The 26,918-nt window shown below is 29.7% G+C and overlaps 1 pseudogene; it reads right to left on the bottom strand.

The window, feature by feature from the left end:
- Window positions 1-1,767: 1,767 nt before the first annotated feature.
- LOC149519602 (exocyst complex component SEC5A-like) lies at window positions 1,768-23,995 on the bottom strand (annotated as a pseudogene).
- Window positions 23,996-26,918: the final 2,923 nt, after the last annotated feature.

Below are 26,918 nucleotides of genomic sequence, written 5' to 3'. Positions count from 1 at the left end.
CCACACCATTTAAGGTTAGTATTAATTTTATAAAATCATTATTTATTAAAAAAAAAACTAAATTATGTTCTCATTTATTAACATTTACTTCTAATTTTTTTTAATGGGAGAGTAAAGAAAGCTTCACGACAGACGAACTTGATGAAGTCTGTAAATAGTGGTGTGAGTATGTATTACTGTTTGCCAAACCTTGAGGTTGAAGATTGTTAGTCGAGTGTAAATGTATGCATTTCATTCTTATAATGTATTTAACATGACATGTCGAATGGATAATTTAAGTTTCTAGATTGGGGTATTGGTTTAATATTATTGGTATATATTTATTTTATATCAATTGGCTTGGCAGCTTATATGAATACACATATATTGAGTATGATTATTGAAGAAAAGTACATTTATATGGCAATATTATCCGTGTTAAATTCGGATGTGTGGTCAATTTGTTGAAATACTATAATGTTCGTAATGTAAATTTTAAAATGCAATTTGTAGTATCACATATATAAACCAAATGTTTTTTAGGTATAAACCTACAACTGACTTCAAATGTTTTCTGGGCATAAACCTACAATTGATTTCACATATATAATTAAACCAAATGTTTTTTGATGGGATTATTGAAGGCATTTTTAGCCAAAAAATGCCTTAAATAATCCCTTACAAAATGTTGAATGGGGTTATCGAAAGCGTTTCTCGCTAAAAATGCTTTCAATAATCCTCTTCAAAATTTTTTGTACGGATTATTGAAGATATTTTTAACAAAAAACACCTTCAATAATCCATCATAAAAATTTATTGAGTGAATTATTGAAGGCATTTTTTACCAATAATCCCTTCCAAATTTTTTCTATGGATTATTAAAGGCATTTTTTACCAAAAATGCCTTCAATATTCTCTCTCCAAAATTTTATGAATGGATTATTAAAGGCATTTTTTACCTTGAATAACCTCATTCAATTTTTGTAAGAGATTATTCAAGGCATTTTCTTGCTAAAAATGCCTTCAATAATCCCTTCCCATTGTTTCGGGGGGAGTATTAAATGCATTTTGCCTAGAAATACCTTGAATAATCCCTTCAAAAACTCAAAAAAAGCTAAAAGGAGGGATCGAACCTATGACTTTACGAGCTAATCCAATTTTATTTAACAGGTGATTTCAGAACAAAGGCCCCTTTTAAATTTTAACAAGGATATTTATTGAAGCTTTAATAATCCTCTCCAATTTTTTAGGGAAATTATTGAAGGCGTTTTCTAGTAGGGTTGGCAAATCAACCCGAAACCGTCGGGTTCCGACCCGACCCGACTATTTTAGGGTCGGATTTTTCTTTAAAAAATCGGGTTTCGGGTCGGGTCGGGTCGATTTTGTTTTTAAAAAAGTCAGATTCGGGTCGGAGTCGGGTTTGTATGAAATCCGACCCTACCCGACCCGGAATATTTACCAAAATACCCTTTATATATATATATAATTTTTTTTAGGGTTTCTGAATTTTAATTTCTTTTGGGTTTTGGCCGCTCTCTCTCGTCTTCCTCATCTGTTCTGTTTTGCATTTCTGCTTCTATCTGCTAGACTGCCAGGCTGCTTCAGTGTTTCACACAGGTGCTGCCCACTCCCAGTTTTTCTAAATGGACTTCATGCTCTCTATTAAGCCTATGCATTTCTTGTTTTTTATCTGTGAGTTCATTCGTTGTCATCTTCTCTGTCAACATCATTTCGAAACATGTATTCACTAAAATCAATCTCTTTCTTCATTTTGATTGTGATTTGGAATTAATGGTCCAAATCATTGTCAATCCTCTTATTGTTTCTGAAAGCAGCACAGCCGATGACATAAAAGATCACTAGGAGGATCAGCACAACTATGTTGATCACCGAGACCTTCCTCCAGCTCTTCTTGAGGCTGCCAAGCACACCAGCCTTGCAGGAATCACATTGATAGCACAGCAGCTGTTGGTCATTGCTCCATCTAGTGCAGTCGGAGTCAGTTCCGGCCGCCCCTCCTTGGTCCCATTGCGTCTCGTTGACATAGACAAAGCCACAGTCTGTAGGTGGCTTGCAGCAACCGGACTACAAAGACAAGTTCAGAAGTTTTGCTGTCACTGATTTTTGTTTTTTTTTTGGCCACCATGTCATTAGTTACTTATAGGACATTCTTCTGTACATTGCTCGTAACTTTTTCTTTGATAAATATGATGGGCATAGCTACGGGGAAAGGAGCCTTGGTTCGAAACCATGTCCTTCTAAGAACTCCTTAGCTACCAGGTTAAAGAACTCCACACATATTTAGATTATGATTTATTACATTTGCAATAATTTTGAATAGGTAATAGATTAAATTAGGGTCGAGTCGGGTAAAATTCGGGTAAATAATATTTAAGCGGGTCGGAGTCGGGTTTTTAGCTACAACCTCCGAGCGGGGGCGGGTCGGGTATCGGGTAGAAGTGTCGGAGGCGGGGAAAGTGAAAAATCGACCCGCCCCGCCCCGATGCCATCCCTAGTTTCTAGTAAAAAATGTCTTTAATAATCACCTTCATTTTTTAAGAAGGGATTATTCAAAATGTTATCTGCCAAAAACACATTCAGTAATCCCCTATCCATTTTTATGAAAGGATTATTTAAGGTATTTTTTACCAAAAATATCTTCAATAATCACTTCAATTTTTTAAAAAGGATTATTCAAGACATTTTATCGATAAACGCTACTAATTTTTATCTTTAGTGTCATTTATAAGTACAAACACCGCTATTTGAATATTTAGTGACGTTTTGATAAAAATACCTTAAATTTTAAAAAAACACGAAAGCTAGCGAGGTTTTTAAATGAAACACCGCTACAAAATTGCCACTAATCTTCATTTTCTTGTAGTGATTTGTAGGGGTTCGATGGTTACGTTCCCAGTGTAGTTTAGAACCCCTAGGCTTTGTAAAAAATAATAACAATAAAAAAACCCCATTTTGTTCTTCCCATGAAACCTTGGTAACCATGTTCTCCTTGGGCATATCCTAAAAAAAAAAAAAAAATACAAAGTAAAAAAATGTAAAAAGATGGAATTCAAAAAGAGTTTTGGTTCTTTTTTATTCTATACATATGGTTACATTTTTTAAAGATAGATACCGGTTAAGGAAACAAAAAAGGGATCTTAAAAGTCTAACTTTACCTCTTGCCTTGCGTGGCCTGTATGAGTAAAAGTTTTATCTTTTTGTGTTTGTTGATAATTTCTCGCTAATGGGCTATGTATGGATGTCAAAAGGTGCATTTTGTTCATGTTTGTTGTTCTTTTTTTCTATGGATAAGCTACCATAAAGCCTAGAGCTTCACCATATTCAGGTTTACTGCACCTTTATTAGTATGAGTTGTTATCTGCTAGTTTTATTATTCAAGGAGCTTTGAAAAGCTTTTTCCTAGGCTCAATGGCTATTGATTCTTTGTTTTCCAAGTGTGAACTGTCTCTTAAAAGAAAAGAGAAACTGCACCTTACTTTGGGATGCCACTTCTACTCTGTTTGTTTTCATTGAGTGTAGTAGCCCTAGCCAGCTTTTGTCTCCTCTCTTGTTTCTATTTAGCATTTGTTTTGTTCATCTTTTCCACCACCTATTAGCTAGTTTAGGGTAAACTAAGGAACAAACATGCCAGGCTAAATGTCAAAATGAAGCTAAAATCTTGTTACGCGATTTTGGTCGGGCAAGTCACGGCTTTGAGCTCTTTAATGAGGATCTTCCCAATTCTTTTAGTTTTCAGTAGCTTTTCATTTTTCAAGTACTTTCAAAGTAGCTTACTTTAGGTATGGCTTGTTTTAGATATAATAATTAAAAAAAAAATTTTTTTCATAATATTAGTAACCTTTTCGTTTCAAAAAAAAAAAAAACTATGCTTTCTTTTTGCTCATTTGTTCCTACGTGAAAGATGTAGGCTTGCTTTAGGTGTCCAAGAGTTAAAAAATTTTAAATTTAAAGTTCACAAGCACTGTTCGATTTTTTTTAGCTTTTCTATTAGCTATCCATGAACTTCTAAGCTCTATTTTGCTGGTATAATTGTAGAAAGCTAGACTGTTCTCTTTTTAAAATTTAAAAGCTTCTTTAAAGTGTAAAATAAGGAAAGAGTTTGTACACATACGATAGAGTTTTTATTTTACCTACCTCGTCTGTTGTTTTGAGTGAATTTTTCTTGGGGACGCTTAAAGCTCCCATCTTTCCACAGTTCCTAGGTGTTCAATCTGTATAATTGCCAATTAGAAAAAAAAAGTTTAAAAATATGCCATTCATGATTTCTGCCTTTCGTTTTTATTGTTTGCAATAGGTAGCATCTTAAGACTTATGCCCCATCAGGTTTAGTTATAGACACATCATTTATGGGCTGTCAGGTAGGCTTGGCTTTTCCCTTTTTAATTCATGGTTTCCTACTTTAAATAGGTGGAGGTGGTAGCCAATTAAAAAATAAAGAGCGTTTTCATATGGAATAGGTAAGGATGGGTTACCTAGTATGCTATGGGGTTTGCCTTTGTTTCTTTTCTTAGAATTTTGCTATTGCATGAGCTCGATTAAAAATAATAAATAATAATAAGAATGTAAATCTTCAATGATAAGATTTTAAAAAAGATTTAAATTGTCTTCGAGGATGAGATTTTAAAGAAGTTCAACTAGTAATTCTTTAAATTGTTTAGGTGAGAATATTTTTCTAAAAATACTTTCAAATTAATTGAGTATTTAAAAAAATATTCAATATAAAAGATTTTGCATTAATTTATTTTCCTAAGTATATACTTAACTTAATGTTGATAAAAGGGAAATTAAAAGATTTTTTTCTTGTAATGATTAATTAATATAATGATACATGAATATAACTTATGATAATCAACTATTTTTGTTTAAAATAATAATAATAAAAATAAATTTAAAATCAAATATCAATAAAAAGAGGGTAAATGTAAACAAAATCTCCAAGAATAGGATTATAAGGAAATTTAGGTACATATTCCAAAAAAATTCTTAGGTGAAATTTTTTTTTTAAAGTACCACCAAAGTATTAGGGTATCTAGAAAAATTTTTAATAAAAATATTTTGTTTACTTTGTTCCCTTAAAAAAATTTTTAATACTGATTATGAATTAATTAGGTGATTAAGATAAAATTAAAATGAGTAATGAAAAAAAATATAACATAAGGAAAATGAGTAAGATGTCTTTTTAAGAAAATATGTAATACATAAGTAATGAATAAAAAAATAATGATAAAAATAAAAAAAAACTTTCGTATGCACCTTATCATTTGTATTATATAATCTTGAAAGTAACACAAGTTCTCGAGAATAGGATTCTAAAAAAGTTTGAGTGGTGATTCCCAAGAATTTCTTAGGTGAGAGAATTTTTTTAAAAAATATTGCCAATTTATTAGAATATTTAGAATGATTCTTAATATGAAAAACTCTTATTTATCTTTCCATATTGAAAACAAACTTTTTTGCAATGCATTAGCATCACAAGTTAATCCAAGCACACATATTATAAAAGTAAATGAAAACTCCAATGATGAAATCTTAAATAAGTCCGAGTAGTGATTTCTTAAGAATCTTTAGAGAAAAAAATTTATCTAAAATGCTGTCAATGTGCTGGAATATTAGAATTATATTTGATAAAGATTTCTCTTCCTTTTTAATAAATACAATAAGAAATGAATTTTTAGAAAGTATTATTTGGATTAAATTATAGACATCATATTTTACTATATACATGGTAAATATAAATATTGAAGAAAAATATGAACCACCAAGGATGGGATTCTTGAGAAGTTCGAGTAATGATTCTTAGGGAATCTTTAGATGAGAAAGTTCCTCTTAATATGGCCAAAGTATTGGAATATTTTTAGGGATTTTTCAATATGCAAGATTCTTATTTATTTTTTAAGCAAATAACTAAAAATAAAAATATGTTTTTTATTACAATAAAGAAAATAAAGAAAATAAATTTTAAATACCAAATTAAGACCTTTTTGTCAAAATTAAAGGATAACACATAATTAATTGGTATTTTTTTTCTGGGTGCTTGGGGATGCTAATCATTCTTTATGTATAACCGACTCTTAAGCCCAAACTGTTTTCGCAGACCCAAAAATTATCTTTTAATAAATTTTAATTAATTTTAAAATTCTATTAAAAAGATAAGTTTTAATAGGTGGCCAATCACACATAGACAAAAAAAATTTGGGGCAACATTATGTTTTTCTAAAATTCATCTAGCGGTGCCAAAACTATTATGATAGTTTAACAACTCCACTGGAAATGGACTTTTTTTAAGAGTCAAGCCAAAAATCAACTATATGTTATCCTAAATTTTGACTTAATGACCTTAATTGGTATTTAAGTTTAGTTTCCCTGATCTTGATTTTGTTTTCTTAATAACAATAATGATAACAGTAGAGACAAAATTTGGTTGCATTTCTTTCAATTATGTCATTCATTTATTCATTATTTTATGTTTTGTATATATTATCTTTTATATCAATTGTGAGGCATTTAGAATAGGGATTATGATGTGTTGTTCCCTCATACACATAATAGCACATTCATAACATGCATGAGCTTTATACCCTGGCTCTAACCCTTTTATGAGGGATTAAAGTACCTATACTCTTATGAGGTAATAACTTTTGCATTGGCAAGCGAAATACTCCCACTAATATTGAACCATTTCCATTTAAAGCCTATAATGGGTGAAAATCGAGGTGTCTTAGTAGTCCAGCATGGATAATAGTGAGGAACAATTTGAGAACCTTTTAGCCTCTGTCAGCTTTGAACTTTGTATCTAATAAACTGTAAGCAGCCAACCTTAGATAGAGCAGTTCCATTTTTTTTTGTAGATTATACTTAAAATTAAGACACATGATAGCATTTATTTTAACTTGATTGTTATTATAATTTATTTTGTTTTTCTTTTGTTTCATGATCATGCATCGACATAAACACCGACATACGAGAGGTATTTGTCAACGTACTAATAAAGTCAGGAGATTTTAGGTTTTACTTCAAAACACCATTATATTGTACTCAACTTCGAAGCCCAACATATATAAAAATGTCAATAAGGTGATAATTCAATCATCACCCAAAGAAGAAAGGGAAATTGTATGAAAGAATCTAGAAAGGAAACTTTGCCTGAAAAAATCATATTAGGGCTTCAACAAAATGATATCTCCGAGTAATCGAGATTTGGCACCGTGTAGAAACAACTAAGAAATGGCTTTCGAGGAAAAATATAGTCATATTGCTTCACTCCTTGATGTGCCTATAGAAGGCCAATTGATAAGTGTCATAACGTACAGATCAGTGACCTATCGCTAGACATACACTTTAAGAGTTGCCACCAATATTTTTTATTTAGATGTAATTGGACACTTAATTGAATCTATCCCGTTTTAAGGAGAAATCCTAAGTTTGACTCAGGTACCTTTAAAAGGTAGATTCAATATCTATGAAACTAAAACTAGGTCAGGGAGTATGATTATATGTGAGGAATGTTATAGCAACCTCATAACACCCATCAAAGAATGGTACCAACTTGATTTCATGTTATCCATTAAACCTTAAAAATCTTATCAGATAATTAATTATTAAAAATTATTCTTACTTTACTTCAATACTTTTGGCAAAAAATTAAGAAAATTTTTCTACCTTAAAAATACACAAGAAAACTATTGTTTCTTTTACAAGGGCTCTATCATCGAATTATCTAACATTTTAAAAGTTTTCAAGGAAAAATTAATACTTCAACTTTTTTCTAAGATTTTTTTTCTTATTTTATATTTTTTTAAAAAAATTCATGCCTTTGTTTAAAGAAAAATTAATACTTTTAACTTTTCCTTAAAAATCTCTTTTTTACTTTTTTTTTAATTTAGGAAAAGTTAATACTTTCAACTCTTCCTCAAAATATTTCTTTTGAAATACATTTTTTAAAAATTTTTTATTTTCTAGGAAAAATTAATACTTTCAACTTTTTCTAAAAAAAATTTATTTTATTTTATTGTTATTTAAAAAAATTAATACTTCAACTTTTTCTCAAATATTTTTTTGGAAATTTTTTATTAAAAAAATTAGTGTCCCAAAATTTTCATCATTTTTAGAAATATTTTTTATTTATTTATCTTTTAAAAAAAATCACTCAAAAAAATAATGGATAAATAATAAGCAAAATAAGAAAAAGAAGAAAAAAAGGAATACCAAAACAAATCACGGCTCGGCCCAGGAAACTCGTCACGGCTTGGCTTCACACATAGAAAGCCACTCAACTTGTGGCTCAAGCTCGACTTGAAGACATGGGCCAGCAGCTAGGGTGGCAATGGAACATGGGCCGATTAACAAAAACGGAGGGGTCAGCTGAATTTTTAACAAATGAAACAGTGTCATTTCACGCGAATATAAAACCATAAAAATTTGCCATCTCCATGAGATTTCTATTTTTTGCTTTCTTTCAAAAAGCTTTTGTTTTCTTTAACTCCTTCATTAAAATCAAAACAAAATAGACGAAAAGTTCAAAAGTTTCCAAATTCTGGTACCAATGTCGCCTCACGCCACTGTCTGCTGCCACCTGTTGGCCATTCATCAGAAACTGAAAAACTCTAAATTTTTCTAAAAGGTTGCTTGTCGTCTCCTCTTTCGTGTGGTACTAGCAGTTTTCCATGATAGCATTTCTACCTTTATAAGTTGAGTTTGGAAAGTTACGTGCTTAACCTTTTCAATCCCTTCCTCCACTGCTCGGAGGTATGCTGCCCTCCTTGTTACTGGCTATTCCTCTCTGCATTTGGTGACACAAAGCCTTTTGGAAGTGGGTTAAAACCAAAAACCTAAATCGACCCAAGAAGGCATCTTTTCCTTTTTCTTTTTTTTGCTGTTTCTAACTTCTTCTTTTTTTACTAGAGATGGGGTTTGTTGATAATGGGCAGCCATTTGGTAAAGAGCTGATAATGGTGGTGTGGTGGAGAAAGGTCTAGCTACTATGGTGTCTTCAATGGTGATGTTTAGGTCTAGGCAAAGTAAAACTAGTTTTTTCTTTCATGGGATTTTGCTTCTAATTTGCTTTCTTTCCTTTTAGTTTCTCTATATTTGAATTTTGCTATGTAATATGATGTTGGGTCTTGCCTTTGTGTGTTGTTGCTACCTCCTCCTTTTTGTGTATTTGGTGGCTACAAATTGTATTTGCTAATGATTCTTAAATTTGCAATAATTTTGTTTTTTAAATTCTCTGGGTTCAGTGAGTTGGTGTCGCTTGACTAGGTTGCTGTCTAGTTTTTGGGAGTGTGTACGGTATCTGTGTTGGTGACAATAGGTGATGGGTGTGGAAATAGTAAAAGGATTTACTAAGATTTGTTGAGATTTGCTGATCTTTCTTTTCTATTTGTTCCTATTGTGTTTCCTACTCTAATTGTTGTTTGTCATCCCCCATTTTGGTGGTCTACACAGCAATTTAAATAAGGATAATGACGATAGGATTTCAATTCAAGAACTGAGCATCCTATCCCTTTTAATCTGAATTTTAATTTCAAGAAGCAATTGAATTTCAAAAATTTAATCCACCAAATCTTATTGCTTGTTTTATCCTTTTTTTTTTATCTTTTTAGTTATTTTCAAAATAATGATAAAAGTAAAAATTAAATAAGTAAAACAATAAAACAAATGGACTTGCATTGAGTCCAAAATATAATATGAGCCTAACACTCAAATGATAAAACCCAATCCAAATAGGTTATGTCTAAAGCCTAATTCAAACTAGCTCGAGATTCAAGGACAACCTTGGATGAAATAGAGTTTTCACAGTTGCCTTTTTTTATATAGTTTTTGTGAAATAAGAATTACGAAAAGATTTAGATACAAAAAATGTTCGAGTCTAACTTCACAATAATTATGAAATTTCAAAACTTCAAAGGCTCACGATTTGAAGCATTCAAAAATTTCATAATAAAAAATTTACAATACAAGTTGAAACTCAAATATTCACAATTTGAGTTCAAAAAAATCACAAATTTGAAATTCAAAGGTTCACAATTCAAAGATTCTCAAGGTTTAAAGATTTGCAAGAAATTCAAATTTATAAAAAAACAAATTCACAAGAATCAAAGATTCAAAAGAATTAAAGATTTATAAGAATTGGAGATTCACAAGAATTTTAGATTCGCAAAATTTTCAACTTTGCAAGAATTTTCAAATTCACTAGAATTGAAGGTTCGTAATTTTTTTAGATTCTCAAATTTTTTAAATTTTCCCTTTTAAATTCTTAAGAATTTCAAGTTCACAAGGCTTCAGATTCTTAAGATTTTCAAATTTGCAAAAATTAAAGATTCACTAGATTTTGAAAATTCACTAAAATTAATATTTGCACGAATTCAAAGATTTGCATGAATTGAATATTTGTAAGATTTTATGGTTCACAAGAATTGAAGATTCATAAAATTCAAATATTTGCATTCAAAAAACTTCTACGGATTCATAATCAAATTTTTAAAGATTCTCATTCAAAAAAACTTTAGCATTTCACATTCAATATTTCAATGGTTTTTATTCAAAAATTTTAAGGGTATCATCCAAATTTTCAAAGATTTTGATTCAAAAACTTTAGGGATTTACATAAAAAAATTTCAAGATTCTCATTTAAAACTCAAAGATTCTCATTTGAAAATTTTTAAAGATTATGCTTGGAGGTTATACAATCATCCTCAACATTGAAATTGCTCCTTTAAAAAACTTCACAACTTTAAAATTTGGAATGTTTTCCTCATCAAAGAATATCATCATGAAAAATTTTTCTTATTTGAGGTTTCAAAAGTTCAAAATTCTCTTACCAAAGTCAAAATTTTTATGATAATGGTGCAAATGCTTTCTCAATGATACAAATGCAACAACCCAAATTGTCACAATAATGTAGATGCCATACTCTAAACCATGATTCAAATGTTTACTACATGATGCAAATGCAGGTCCAAACCATGATATAAATGCAATCATCAAAATGAAGATTCAAATATTTACTGAATTATGAACATGTATTATTCAAATAACAATGTAATACAAATGTTACTAAAATCAATACTATGAAATTCTATTTGATTGTGATAATAAGGTTCTCAAGACTCCACCATCACTTTTTTTTTTAACTTTTCAGCACTAACAATTTCATAATTGATTCACCAAATTCATTAACTAATCCATGTTATTTCCAGCATTTGGTCACAACTCACATATTATATTGGTTGATCCATCACCATATTCACCACTTGCGTACCACATTTGCCTTTTCAAATCATCTTCTCAGGCTCTTTTCATCTTTTTTTCATTTTCTTTTTGCCTTTATCATCCTGGATTTCTTTTCAAATGAATGCTTGAATCTCTTATAAACATTTTCATTCATTCATTATCATTTCAATTGATGAAAAATATAATGCAATCATATATTTTCTCGATTTATTTCAAGAAAGCAAAAATGAAAAAGGGTAAAGTGAATTGAAAGAAAAGGTAATCGATACAAAAATAAGCCTAGTACAAAAACAAATAGGCAAAAGAACAAGTTCAAAGCATGTCACTAAGGTAAGTATATGAAAGGTTTAACAATGTCCAAATAATGAATATTTGACAATTTTTAACAGAATTCTTTTTCAAAAACTCACTCAATTAACTTTTAAAATTATTTTGAGCTCATCAAACTTTGCCTTAGTTTTAGGGGATCTTCATATGTCATTGATCTTCCACATATTTGATTGCCTATTCAAAATTTAGCTCGATGTTTTTCTACCCAGATTGTCCTTTCGGGTTTTTAATTTAAGTCTTCCTTTTATCTTTTTTTCTTTTTTTTATACTTTTTATTTTTTATTTTTTCATATTTTTTTCATTTTTTTACTTCATCCATTATTGATATCTCTCACATACCAATCTCTAAAATACGAGAACAAATCATGATTCCATCACTCTGTTACAAATATGCCTTAACTCAATATATGATCATTTAATTTGAGTATTCACATTTGATAAAAATGAACTTTTAATGGTTGTAATATAAGTTATACAAAGGGGTCATAAAAAATGGATAAAATAGGCTCAAAACATATGTTTAAAGGGTTCAAATCAAAGGATTACTTCTTATAATGTAATGCAACTTGACATTTTACCCAATTCCACATCATTGTTTCACTTTTATTTTTTCATCTTATTCCTCACAAAAGAATTCTCATTATTTTACCCTAAGTCATTTGTGACATTCATTTTTTTATTATTATTTTTTTATATAAAGGGTCTTTCTTTCTTTTCACTCCCTATCTTTGAGACCTTATGTGATCTTTTGTTTTTTTTTTCTTTAAGTAGGTTTCTTCACAAAATTTACCCCCAGTGTAGAAGGTGATCTTTGACTAAGGTTTTTATTGAAAAAGAAATCATAACAAACCCACAAAATGTAGCAATGGATAATTTTATTTTTATGAATGGTAAAAAAAATATGACCATTTTTCATCTCAAATGTGAATGCTTTGTTTGAGAGCATGTTTCAAACAAAGACAAACTAATAAATGCTTCTAAGACATGTCCGTTTTTCCATGAATGATATCTACTCACAAATTGCTTCTTTTGCTCAAATAGTTTTCACAAATCAATATGAATGAGTTTTTAAAATTCAATCCCAAAATTATTGTTTATCATTGTTCAAACATTCATCATTTGAAATTTGAGAATGGGAGTAAAAGGATATAGAAATTAACAAAGCATAGAATAGATGATAGAGAAAATGTAATGAAATGCATCAACTTGCCTTTTATTAAAAATGAAATCTTATTACTTAAAAAATCTAGCATTAATGTAAAAGAAATCCTAAAATGACAAACAACTTCAAACTAACCTTAACATCATTATCTTTCCTAAAATTATGTCCTTGTGTGATCAGGTGATTGGTTTTTATTAACATCTAGTTCTCTTGATTTGTCGAAGCTCATCAAACTTTTTCAAATTAAACTTTGCACCTTGTGCTTGAAAGTAGGGCAAGTTTGTATACAATGACCTACATTCCCATTATGGTAATTGCATATGGCATTAGCATCATACCATTTGGGATAGAGTGGTGTTAATGGTTCAAGAATAACTAGAGATACTAAGTCATTTTTTATTAGTTCTGAGAATAAGTTACTATAAGTGATAAAGATAGGATTAATATGGGCTCTTTCTTAGTTATTTCAAGATCTCTTCAAACCATATGTTTGGTTATTAGACCTTAAAACTGGTACAATGATAGGACTAGGCCCATATACAGGTGTTTCAACAATTGGTCAGTAAACTAGTTATTAAATAGGGTGGTCAGAGACTGGTGCATGATTAATGGCTGGATAATAGGTTGGATATACTGGCTGTGGGTATGGGGTGTAACTTTTGAACTACTATCCTTCAAAACTTACAGCTTGAGCTTCATTTTCTTTTCTTTTAGACATCTCACCCTTTTTTATATTGGAGGTCTCTCATTCTTCAAGCTAGCCACTCTTAATGGCATTTTCTATCATTTTCTTAGAGATCACCATATCGATAAAATTCTTGGTAGCATTCCTGATTATTTTCTCATAATATAGAGCCTTTAAAGTACTTACAAATAAAACTATGGTTTCCTTTTCAGTGATAGGTGGTTAAACTTGAACAACAACATTTTTCCACTTTTATGCATATCATTGAAGCTTTCAAAAGGTTTCTTTTCGATACTTTGTAAAGATAAATGATCTAGAGCTAAGTTTATAATCTATTGGTATTAAGCAATGAATGCCTTGGACAAATCATTCTAGGAATGGATACAGGCTCGGTCTAACTGGAAGTACTATCTCATAATTAAGCTAATAAGGCTATCTTGAAACATATACATCAACAGTTTCTCATCATAAGCATGGACGGCCATTTACGACAATAAATGGTGACATGAGTTATCGACCATTTTGTCCCGTTATATTTTCCAAACTTAAGGACTTTCAATTTCAGTGGAATGACCACATCCATAACTAAATGAAGTTCAGCTACATGTATAAGCCAAAATAATCCATTTTTCAGTAGCTCACACTCTTTCTTTTAAAAGGTTCATTTATTGCATGCTCGAATCTTTCATCACCGTAGAAGTCTTCATCTTCAATCTCTTTTTCTCTTTAAAATCATCAAAATTAGGAATTTCAAATAGATCATATGTCTTTGCCCTAAAAGTAAAGTTAGTTAGTTGTAAAACGGTACTTTAGGATATGTGTAAGTGTCATGATCCTTAAAGAGGAGCCATGAATCCCACATCGGTTGTATATTAAAATTGGTCTTGGGATATAAGGGTTTACACCACCTTTTCTTTGTGATGAGTCTTTTATGGGATAAAATCGTGAGGTTAGAGGGGCTAGAGCGAACAATATCTTATAAGGGTGTGAACCGTAGTAGGTAGGTTGATCTAGACGCTAAATAAGTGCAAGCCCGAGTTTTAGAGTCGCACGAGCTTGAAAATTGAGTCTCAACCTGTGACATAAGCATATGCGACAAAAAATGGCATCTATGGGGCCTATGTATTTTGAGAATATTGGCCTTCATTTGGGCCAAACCTAAAAAGGTGTAGATGATCCATGATATCTTGTTTTTCATTTGAATTAGGGGTCTTTTCTATTGTCTTGCCTTTATCTAACCTCTTTAACATCTCTATCATCTTTGCTAACTCCCTTTTTAACTTTTTTTTAGCTTTCTCGATCTTACCCATATGGTTATTTTGCTCATGTTCCATTTCCTTTATTCACAATCAAGTATGGTATGGATAATGGGTAGGTTGGACAAGAATCTTCGATAGTCGAGCTATCCTTGGACCTTTGATTATTACAAATTAAGATACTTGTATTATTGCATGCCTATGTCATAAAAGAAGGATTATAAAATTAATCTGAATATGCAACCACTAAGATTTCAAGTTAACACATGTGAAATGAATGAAAAGAATATATATGTGGTCTAATGTTATTTTTCTTTAAACGAAAAAAAATAGATGAGAGGAAAAAAATTAAACTAACATGCATTTTTACATTATTTCAACCACCAAGATTTTAAGTCAACACATGCGAAGCGAATGCAAAAATATATACAGCCTAATGTTATCTTGTTTTAAATGAAAGAAAAATGGATAAAAGAAAAAAATTTTCAATTAACATGCATTTTATCATGACAATTCATGCAACAATAAAGCAATGGATTTATGCTAGACTTTTGACTTAAACCATGCTCAAACATCAAACAATTTGTTGAACACTTGAGCTACCATCAAACACCATACAAAACTTTGGCTTGTTCTATGAATTTTCTAAATAGCTATGTCAAAATCAGAACCAATGCTGTGAGGTAAAACTGGATGACATACAAAAAAATTGTCAACTAAGCGAAAATTAGAATTCATGAAATTTGAAAAGGGAGCCAAGAAAACATTACAAGCAGATATAGATGAAAATAACATTATTAAATGAAAACTTTATTCACTTATTTGAATAATGTTAGAACTTAAGCAAAAAAAGGCTCACGTAAATACCTCTTTCTACATGTAAGCATTATTTACAAACATAAAAGAAAACGTACTGAAAATTATACAAGAGAAAAATAAACTGGATGTACATTGCTAGTTAACACCAAATTATAATATAGGGGAAACTTATGCATTGATGGTAATCTTCAAACTAGTAATATGTGACACAAGGATAGCTTAAGCAAAATATACATTTCTATACTATGTTAATCTTACCAAATAAAAATAGCAAACCTCAAATTGTTTAGATCACATATCTTTCCTTAAAATCACAAGTAGAAAGTCATTTTCACCCGAAACATGAAAAAGTAACTTATGCTTCTTGATATATGCCAACAGATTTTAATTTAACTTAACTATATAGACATCAAAATATTTAGAATTTGGATAACATATAAAATCAACTAGAAATAAGAAAAAATATGGAAAAGCACATATTTAACAATATATAACACCATAACATATTTAATATATTCTATAACACAATAAAAAAAGGAACATAGCTTAAGTAATAAACTCGAAAGACTCAGAAGTTGAAAAAAGCTAGCTTTGTGTTTTGTGGTTTTATAAATTTTTCTTAAATAATAATCATTTCAAGAGATTGAATTCTAAAAAGGTCAAAAAATAAACTAAAATAAAGGTAAATTGAGAGTTGGCCAAAGTTAACGAATTGCTAATTCAAGCTTAACACCACGCATTGTAGAATTATCCAATATGTAAATGATCACATTAAACAATGAGTAGCTATCAAAATCTGGTATGGATGCAATAATGATAATGAAGCAATTTTAAAAAATCCATCCTTTAAATAGCAATTTAAAGTGTTTTTACTTACATAGGAGGGGAGAGTAATTGATTTTGCTTTCTTGTATTCCTAATAGCCAAGTCATATTCACCCTTACTAATGGTCATAAGAATTGTTCTACGTAAATTAAAGAGTGTCTTGAACCTCTAAAGCATTCCTTGGATAGACTCGATCTTTTCAGCTTGAGCCTACATCAAATCATAAAAATTTATAACCCATATAGCTTGTATAACACCAGCACTCATGAATTTGAAAGCAAACCAACATGTGTAGTTAACCAACCTATCTCTTGAATAAAGGCTCAAAAGCATAACCTACCAATGAGATTACTCCTTCCATACAATTAAATAAGTGAATTGTCCTTAAACCTTCAATATCTTCTTCAATTCGCTTCGGTTTTGACTCGATATCTATATAAGTACCATTTTTCTTTATGTTAGTATCATTTATCACTAATGGCCAAAATTCTATGAACTTATATTGCAAAGACTATGGGAAGAAGTTGGTTTTCAACCCCTCAAACAATTGCATTGCCACAGTTAAAAATTCTACCAGAATCAAGTGAAAGAGGTGCTTTACCATCAATTGTGTTTTTGCATGAAACAAAGCAATCAAAATTATTTATAACTAATTGTTTTCTCTGTTGAGTTTGCCCTTTGAAATTGGTTTTAGAGCAAGAGCACTGACCTCTAAGTCTGCTGCAGATGTATCTTGGTCTATGCGAGATAGAAACAACTTTGCATCAAATTTTTCAGAGAGAAATAAATCAATTTCTCTACGAATTTTTACAAAAGATAAAATTCACTGGCATTATATTTATCCAAAAAAAAAAAAATCACTGGCATGACAACTCTAGGTATTAAACTAAAAATATTCAAAAGAAAAAAAGTAGCTTATTAAGGAATCCAACATCATGGACATTTATGAATCAGAAGTGAGAAGAGAAGGAAGCAAAAAAATTATTTTGAAGATACATTCATGGAATGTGAATTCTACCATCTAAAAGCCTTATGGATAAATATACTCAAGAGCTAACAAAACTTAAATGCTAGAACTTGAGAGTTTATATGACTCTCTGATGGTTCATAGATTCAACCAAGATAAGTGAGGTGGCAAAGTGCGTCAGATATGTTATGTGATTGTAACTTACCTTTAAAGTTAAAAGTGAAAACCTTGAAGTTGTATAAAATAATCGTAAGACTTGCATTGTTATATGAGATTGAGTGTTAGGCCATTAAGAGACAACATGAGGAGAAAATTAGCATAGCAAAGATAAGGATGCTTAGATGGAAGACTAGAAGAGATAAAATCAACTATAAAAAGATTCAAGGAAATTTAGGGGTAATATAAATTGAGAAAAAGATGAGATAGGACATTTGAAATGGTTTGGACATATGAAATGAAAGCCTATCTGTGCACTTATTAGGAGAAATGAACTTTTGGATTTGGGGGAGACTAAAGCTTCTAGAGGTAGAACACGAAAGACGTGGATGCAAGTAATAAGAAACTATATGTGTTAAGAAAGTAGATGAAAATGTTTTTTTAATAGAAATGAATGATGCAATAAGATTCAAAACTATAACTTAACATGATTCTCTTTTTGGCCTTTCATACAACTGACCCCAAAGTTATAAGATATAAGGCTTAGTTTGTTATTGTTGTATATGACTCTCTAAAGAAATCTTGTAAATAGAACTATTTTATTCTTCTATATATATTTTTTTATCATAATGCTAGAATTGCATAAAAATATATAGGCTAAAGATTGAATATTCTCAGCTTTGAAACTCAAGATTTTCATGCATTAAAAATAACTAATCAAATGAGTAATTTACTCTCTATACATAATAGGAAAATATCTAATGGATTTGGTATAATTACCCAATTCACTATTTATACTAAAAATAAGAGATTTAACTGAAATAGACAAAGTCAATTAATCAAGTAATAATAAAAAAAAAAAATTTTTACGTTCCCTTTCAAGCTGGGTAGTAGATGTCAATCATGCCTAGCTTGGACTTCAGATTCTTGAAGTTGTTTCGAGAAAGAGCTTTAGTGAGTATGTTCGCAGTTTAGAGGTATGTAAGAGTATAAACAAATTTAACAATTCCTTACTCTATCTTTTTTTTGATGAAGTGACGATCAATCTCTACATATTTAGTCTTATCATGATGAACAAGATCATTTGCTATATTTATGGCAGCTTTGTTGTCGCAAAATATCTTCATGGATTATTCTGCAGAGACATTTAACTCCCTTAGCAACCTTTTCAACCAAATTCCCTCACATATGCCATGAGATAGAGCTCTAAACTCAACTTCTACATTACTTTTAGCCACTACAGATTGTTTGCTTCACTAAATAACTAAATTTTCTCACACATAAATACAATAACTAATAGTTAATCTTCGTTCAGTATCGGATCCAACCCAATTAGCATCAATGTAAATTTTAACATTTCAACATGATGTTTTCTTAAAATATAACTCTTTTTCAGGACTCTTTTTTAAGTACTATAAGATTCAATACACAACCTTCAAGTGTTCCTCAGTTGGGTTGTTTATGAATCTACTTACCATGCTAATCAAAAAATTGGTATCTGGTCTTGTATGAGAGAGGTAGATGAATTTCCCTATAAGCTTTTGATATCTACCTTTATCTATTGGTGAACTTCTTTTTTCCATTCCTACTTTATTCATTTTGTCCATAGGCTTGTCAATAGGTTTGCATCCAAACATTCCAGTTTCCTTTAGTAAGTCTGGGACATACTTACGTTGTGAAACAAAAATGCTATTCCTTGAGCGAACTACCTCAATGCCAAGAAAATATTTAAGGTGTCCCGAATCTTTGATTTCAAATTCTTTGGCTAGGAGATTCTTTAGGTTGCTAATTTCTTCAATATAGTCTCCTGTAAGAATAATGCCATCCATATAGACAATAAGAATAACTATTTTTTCTTTAAGTAAATGTTTGACAAACATGGTGTGATCGATCTGACATTTTGAAAAATCATATCTTTACCATTTTTGTTCGTCTATTAAACCATGCACATAGAGATTATTTGAGCCCATATAAAGACTTTTGAAGTTTACATACCTTGCCAAAAATTATCTTGGTTTTTGACTTATGAAAGAATTTCTATGTAAACTTCTTCTTCTAGGTTGCCATTAAGAAATGTATTTTTGATATCTAGTTGATAAAGTGGCTAATTTGGATTTGCTGCCAATGATAATAACACCCAGATTGAATTAAGTTTAGCAACCGAAGTAAATGTCTCCTTATAGTAAACACGATAAGATTGAGTAAATCTTTTTGCAACAAAGCAAGCTGTGAATCTGTTACTACTTTCATCTGCATTATGCTTGACAGTAAAAATTCATTTGCACCCAACTGAAATTTTTTTTTTCGGTAATTCTGAAATTTCTCATGTTTTGTTCTTTTCTAGAGCCCTGATTTCTTCCAAAACATCCATAGTTCATTTTGGTTGCATGAGTGCTTTATGAATATTATTGAAAATCTGCATACTATTTAATATGGTAACAAAAGCTTGATAACTGGGTGATAAACCTTCATAAGAAATCACATTACATATAGAGTGTTGAATACATATCTCACATTTTTTCTTAGGGCAATTGGTTGATCAAAATCATCAAAAGATTCAATTGAATTAGATTCAGTAAGAGACACCTGTGTTGGTTTCAAGTATATCTAGAATCAATTCAGATTCTTGGTTTTGCTTTAAATATGTACAGTCTCTTAGATCTTTTTGAGTTTTATGTTTTTTTAAATAGACAATCAATTTTTTATTTATTTTCTCTTATGTAGACTTCGAGCTTGGAGGATTTGGTTGGATGTTTTGGACTTGAAAGGGAGTTAAAGGATTTGGTTGGATGTTTTGGATGCACAAGGGAGTTTGAGAAGTGTTTGGTGGTTCAGTAATAGGATCTTCCCAAAATTGATATTCTCTTGTGATTGAATTCTCCCTCTGAATGGCAGTTTTGGGAAAGTAAGGTTGATTTTAAAAAAAGATAACATTTATAGAATGGTAGAATTTCTATATTACTGGTGAGTAACACTTGTATCCTTTTTTATTTAGGGAGTATCTAAGAAATATGCATTTGATAAATTTGGGATCTAGTTTGCTTTAGTTTTGTTGGCTAGTAAGAACAAATGCAATGCATTCAAATACTTTAATGGGAATAGATAAGATGATTTGAATGTGAAAATAAGAACTGAAAAGGGATTGTAAGAGCTTTGAAATTTTAGGACTCGATAAAACATTATATTTATAAGATATGTAGCAGTAATAATAGCCTCTCTTCCAAAATGCTTAGGTACATGGGCAGCCATCAGGAGGGATCTTGTAATTTCCAACAAATGTTGATTCTTTCTTTTAGTAACGTTATTTTGTTGAGAAGTATCAACACATGAGCTTTGATAAATTATATCATGCTTCATTCGATATGATCCAAAGATTGAATTATAGTATTCTCTCCCACCGTCGGTTCTCAACACTTGGATTTTGCTTTTAAATTGAGTTTGGATCATATTGTTGAAGTTTTGAAACAATTAGCCCACTTTTGATTTTTCCTTCATAAAGAATACTCAAGTAACCCGGTGTGATCATCAATAAATATGACAAACCATCTGGAGTTAGTAATGTTATTTACTCTAGAGAGACCCCAAATGTCAATATGTATCACGGAAAAAGAATGGGATGATTTGTAAGACTGATTAGAATATATGGTATGGGTATGTTTGGATAGTTGGCAGACTTCACATTAAAAGTTGTTTGAATTTTTATTGAATAATGAAGAAAACAACCTTTTGAGATATAAAAAAACTTAGATGACTTAACGATAGTGCCACAACATGATAGTATTATCTTTATTATTATTAGAAGATGAAGCCATACAAAAGGTATTCTGATATTATCTTTTAAAATTATTAGCTCTTAGGATATAGAATCCTGCACACATTTTAACATTGCCAATCATATTTCCTGAGTCCAAATCTTGAAATTTACATATATTTGAAAAAAAAATTTAGTAACATAATTAAGGTCTCTTGTAAATTTGCTTATAGACAATAAATTACAACTTAGATTTGGGACAATTAGAATAGAATCAAGTGTTATCTCTTTGAAAATAACAACAAAACCTGTACCGACTATTTTTTAAAATAACCCATCAATAATTCGAATTGTGAAGTTTTCATAACATGAATTGTATTTACTAAATACAGATGTATCCCCAGTCATATAGTCTGAAGTGCCTAAATCCACAATCTATGAATTTGATTTCTCTAGTTTTACACTCAATGCACTTAGAAAATTACTTTTTTGTGCTAAAAAACCTATTCGAACAAGAATTATAATGTTCTGCAATGATTGAGAAACGTTAGCTATGGGGTTATAGGTAACTTTCGATGTCGGGCTCTCCCTTCCGCTGGCTTTGTTGGACTCCAAGTGGAAGTTTTCAAAGATTTATATTGTGCTCTAATACCATGAAAAAATCTCTTGAATAAACTATTTTATTCTTCTATATTTTTTCTTATTACAATGTTAGAATTGCATGAAAATATATAGGCTAAAAACTAAATATTTTCAGCCTTGAAACCCAAGATTTTCATACATTAAAAATAGCTAATAAAAGGAGTAATTTATTCTCTACACATAATGAAAAAATATCTAATGGATTTGGTGTAATTACCCAAATCACTCCTTATACTAAAATAAGACTTAAATAAAATAGACAAAATCAATTAATCAAGTAATAATAAAGATTAGATTTCCACAAGATAGTTGTTATAATCTCCAACATAAACAAACACATGAATACCACATTCACCCCAAATTAAGAAGACTAATGCCTTCATAAACTAGCAAAACCAAATAAATCTTAGAAGTGATCTACAATAACTGGAATGCATCTTGTACTCCTGACATGGTAGAGCTCTTACTCCTTGAGAATTGTAAGATAATGGCATGTCAACACATGCACAATTCAGAATATTCCAAGCTTATGGAAGTAGCATCACATGAATGATACTAGTGAAAAATTGCTTACCAATCAACAAACTTCAAGAATATAATTCACTTTCAAAACCACATAATTCTATAGGCAAAAAAAAAAAATTGATAATAACTCCAGCCATTATTTATCACAATGGAAAACATTAACTGATTTTTTGAATTTACAACATTCAAATAATCTTCATTTATAAACAATGACAAATAACAAAAAAAGTATCCACCTCAGATCTTTTGATATTTTTGAACTAATCACTGTCTACTGGAGGGGAAAAGGGGAAAGGAATTAAATTGAAAGGAAAAAGTCAACGTGCTCACAAATTCATCCTGTGGTATAGTTGGAATAAGATCAATTGTTTATGAATTACATAAACATTACAAAAAAAGTTGTGGAATCACAGAAATCAAGTTCAGACAATGATAGCATTGCTAAGTTCAAGATAAAAATGAGCAATGACTTTCACTGACATAAACTCAAATTTGAAGAATTTGAACTTTTGAGTGCTCAGAGAAAGGCAAGAACCCAGGGGCATGTAGTAAATATGTATTTTAGATAGCAGATATACAGTTCTAGACCATGATACTGACATAATTCTTAGAGAAACTAATTAGAAACGGCAAGGAACTTTAACTGAAAAGACTAAAGAGACTATGACAAACTATAATCTACAGAAAATATATGGACTAAAACAAGCGAAAAAAAAAAACATGAAGGCCACTATCCGTCAAATCTCCATCAGATTTTGATGGAGAGCTTTCTCACGCCTCAGTGATCAACCATAACGTCTTGTTGTCTATTATTCTGACAATCCAAGAACATAAAGGTTAGCAGAAATAGTTATGGCAGAAGAACAATGACCAACCACTGACTTAAGTCAATGCTAGAAAAGAGAACGACAAGTCAACTATTCATATCATCGCATTAGTACAATTACTAACATAACGTGAATTCTTTTAAAACAAACAATAAATGAATATCAAGCTATACAAAGATGCTAAAGATTTACCCCAGTCCAAGTGGATCAACACATTCCAAGCCCCGAGGGAAGGATTGAAGATTGTTAAGAATTTTCCCTACTGGTGCTGACGGTTTACGCTCGAACTTTTGTGCCACCGGAGCTGTTCTCATCTCTCTCATCTCACGAACCTTACGAGCAAGCTATCAAAGAAGAACCCTTTCTAAGCTAAAACATTGGTCAATAATTACTTTGAATTTAAATTTCACTGAAAAGTACCTCAGCTTCATCGACACGTTTCCAGCAATTAGGCTCTTCTCCGTCCCAGGCTCCGTTGTCGTCATTGCTTCCTTTCCCTCTACTCCTTCATTCGACTCCTCCCTTTGGATCTTTTCCAGGATCCTTATCTCCACTCGAAATGCTCAGCATCCCACTTCCGAATCCTCGTCATCATCCATCGACATGTTTCTCCCAGCAGGCTCTTTCAAGGCCGGGGTAGCCGGAGCCTTCTGAGCCTTGAAAGCAGTCCTCGGCTGCTGTGGCAGAGGTTGAACGAAGTTGGCCACTGGTTTGCAGGAATTGGAGGAAGGCAGTTTCTGGTAATTGAGATCCCGTTGGGCTTGCTCTTTCAATGCCATTTGGAGGAGCTCATCTTCGTCATCGCTGTCGCTTGACATTCTGGCGAACTTCCTGTTAGCCTTTTGCTTAGATCTGATCAATTACGAAGAATGGATTTTGAATTTGTCCGATATATTTGAGCCTTTGAAACGGAAACAAAAACGACACGTATTTTGCCTTTGAAGAGGAAAGTTTTAATATAAATATATCTCAAAGTTTTCTTGATTGTGCATTTAAGCCCCTGCTGTTTTTTATGATGTGCAATTTAGTCCTTAAAACTCAACTGTAAGTTAGATCGATCAATTCAGCTTGATATGGATGGAAATCGTTGGCATCAATGATACTGAATTTAACAATTCATCTTAAGTTTAGTCCATGTGGCAATTGAATCATGGCTTAGCGCCTACACTTGGGTCAATATTAACCAATAATAATAATAATATTATGTGCTCCATTGTCACCAAAACTATTGTATATCAATGTAGCAATGGTAGTCATGGAGAAAACTAATCGTAAAATTAATCCAACCTCGAATGGGATGAGTGAAGCTATCAAAATTAATTATATTTGCTAAAAAAACTAAAAAAAATACATAATGCATAAATAAAGTGCGGTAAAGCGGAACTAATTTTTTGGGACTGACTTAGAAACAAAAATGGTGTAACCATATAAATGGTGATTTTTTTGCTGAAAATTCTTTTGCTAAAAATTAAAAATAAAAAATTATAAAATAAAAAAATTCATCAAAATTTCATTGCACTTAATGGATTTTTTGATGAAATTTTTTGCCGAAATTGTTTATATTTTTATTTAAATTTAATTAAAAATAAACCTAAAGAATAAACACATAATATTAGTATAAGATGTATTGCTATTTTTAAATATATGATGACGTGATTTACCTTGGGCTTGGTTTTCAAAGCTTAGGTCAAGCGAATGGACAACTCTCAATGGCTCCATCAAATTATATCTTCACTATTCTAATAACTCCCAACAAAAATTGAAGTAATTAATTTGTCAAAATGAATAACAAATATGGTTTATTAATTAATTTATATTTGATTGCGTTTAGTTACAAATTTTATAGGTCGCAAGATTTGCTTTGAATAATTAATTAATTTGTTAATTATTAAGAATAAAATCCAACTCAAATCTTTAGATAATCAAGAATTAGTGGTGATTAACACAGAAAAATCATTTTTCCAGCTCACCACCAGTGGGACCCTACCGTCTTGCTCCGAATCACAAGATACACTCCGCACCATAGATTCCCTAACACCCCAGCAACAACAAATAACGCCTAGCCTCCGGAGACTTTTAAATTGTATTCCATCTTTTTCTCTTTATATCTCACTTTTTTAATTTTTTATAAATAAAATTATTTAAATATTTTTTTTATAAATTTTCGAATATTTATTATTTTTGATATATCATAACATTTTTTTAAAAATATATTTTTAAAAAATCATAATACTTCAATAAATTTTTGAGAAGTTGTAAAAGTGAAAAAGAAAAATTTTATAAAAAAATACAAAAAATAAAATTTTGTTAAAATTATTTATAAATTAATATAACGAAAAAATTATTATAAAAAACATTCATAAATTTTAAAATTAATAAAAAAGTTATTGTTATTATTTTGATTTAAAAAAATAAAATTTGATGAAGTTTTAATTAAATATTTTTATCTTTTGATGTTATTGATGATGAAGAAAAAATTATAAAGTCTGATCAATATATAAGAGTTAAAATTTTTTAAAATTATATAAATATTGAATATTATACAATTTTGTTAAAATATAAGGCTTTATTTGGTTTGATAAAATATTTTTATTTTTATTTTTTAGAAAATATTTTTATTTTTTGTTTTCTAAAAAATATATTTGGTAAATAAAAATAAAAATTATTTTTTAAAAATACAAAAATAATGAAATAAATAAAAATTCAATGATATTAGTATTAATGGTATCTAATTATAAATATTATTTATTAATTAATGACATAAAAAAGTGTTCAAATATGGTAACTTAAAAAATACAGGAAACAAGTAATGTATATCTCTTATTTTACCAATTGAAAATAATTTTTTTTATTTTCATATTTCAACCAATTTTTATTTTTAAATTTTTTTTTTCATTTTCAATTACCAAACACATTTTTACTTATATTTTTTATTTTTCAAGAAAATAAAAACAAAAAATGACTTTATTTTTTGAAACCAAACAATACCTAATATGCTAATTAAAAAAAATCCATCATGATAAATAAAGAAAAAGACTTCTTAAAAGAATTCAGTTTACTTAAAGCTATTATAAAATTTTAATAATAGATATAAAAATATTTATTAAAAAATGATAAATTTTAAATTTATAAAAAATTATATTTGCTTTTATCTTTAATTTAATTAGGGTCTTATAAGATATTTTTTTTTCTAAAATGAAAATAATAAAAATAACTTTATTATTAATTTTAAAATTTATAATTTTTTAATAATAACTTTTTTATTACATTTATTTATAAATAATTTTAATAAATTTTTTTTTTATAATTATTATAACATTTCACTTTTAACACTATTATAAATCCATTTTTGAAAAGTATTATAATTTCTCAAAAATATATATCTAAAAGTTATAAAACTTATAATAAAAATATTTAAATAATTTCACTTATAAAAAAATATAAGAAAAATTAAAACGTATAAAAAAAAGGTATATTTAGATTTTCCTATTTTCTTTCTGTCACAAGTAGATGTGTAAATGATATATTAATACTCATAAGTTATTCTTGTTTAACTTGAATAAAATTCGAATTAAACTTAGTTATTATCAAGTCGAGCTGAGCTTTAATAGCTCGACTTATCGATCAAGTTTAATTCGAGCATTCTAATAACTGATTCGAATTGCTCATAAATTTAATTAAGTTTTTATATTTTCATATATATTTTAATTATTTTAATTAATAAAATATTTCAAACTTGAA

This window comes from Durio zibethinus, chromosome 3, assembly GCF_047325235.1.
Source record: "Durio zibethinus cultivar Kanyao isolate XHJ-2024 chromosome 3, ASM4732523v1, whole genome shotgun sequence".
Lineage (NCBI taxonomy): Eukaryota > Viridiplantae > Streptophyta > Magnoliopsida > Malvales > Malvaceae > Durio > Durio zibethinus.
Note: the sequence above shows the minus strand (reverse complement) of the source record. Positions and strands in the feature narration are given on the sequence as shown.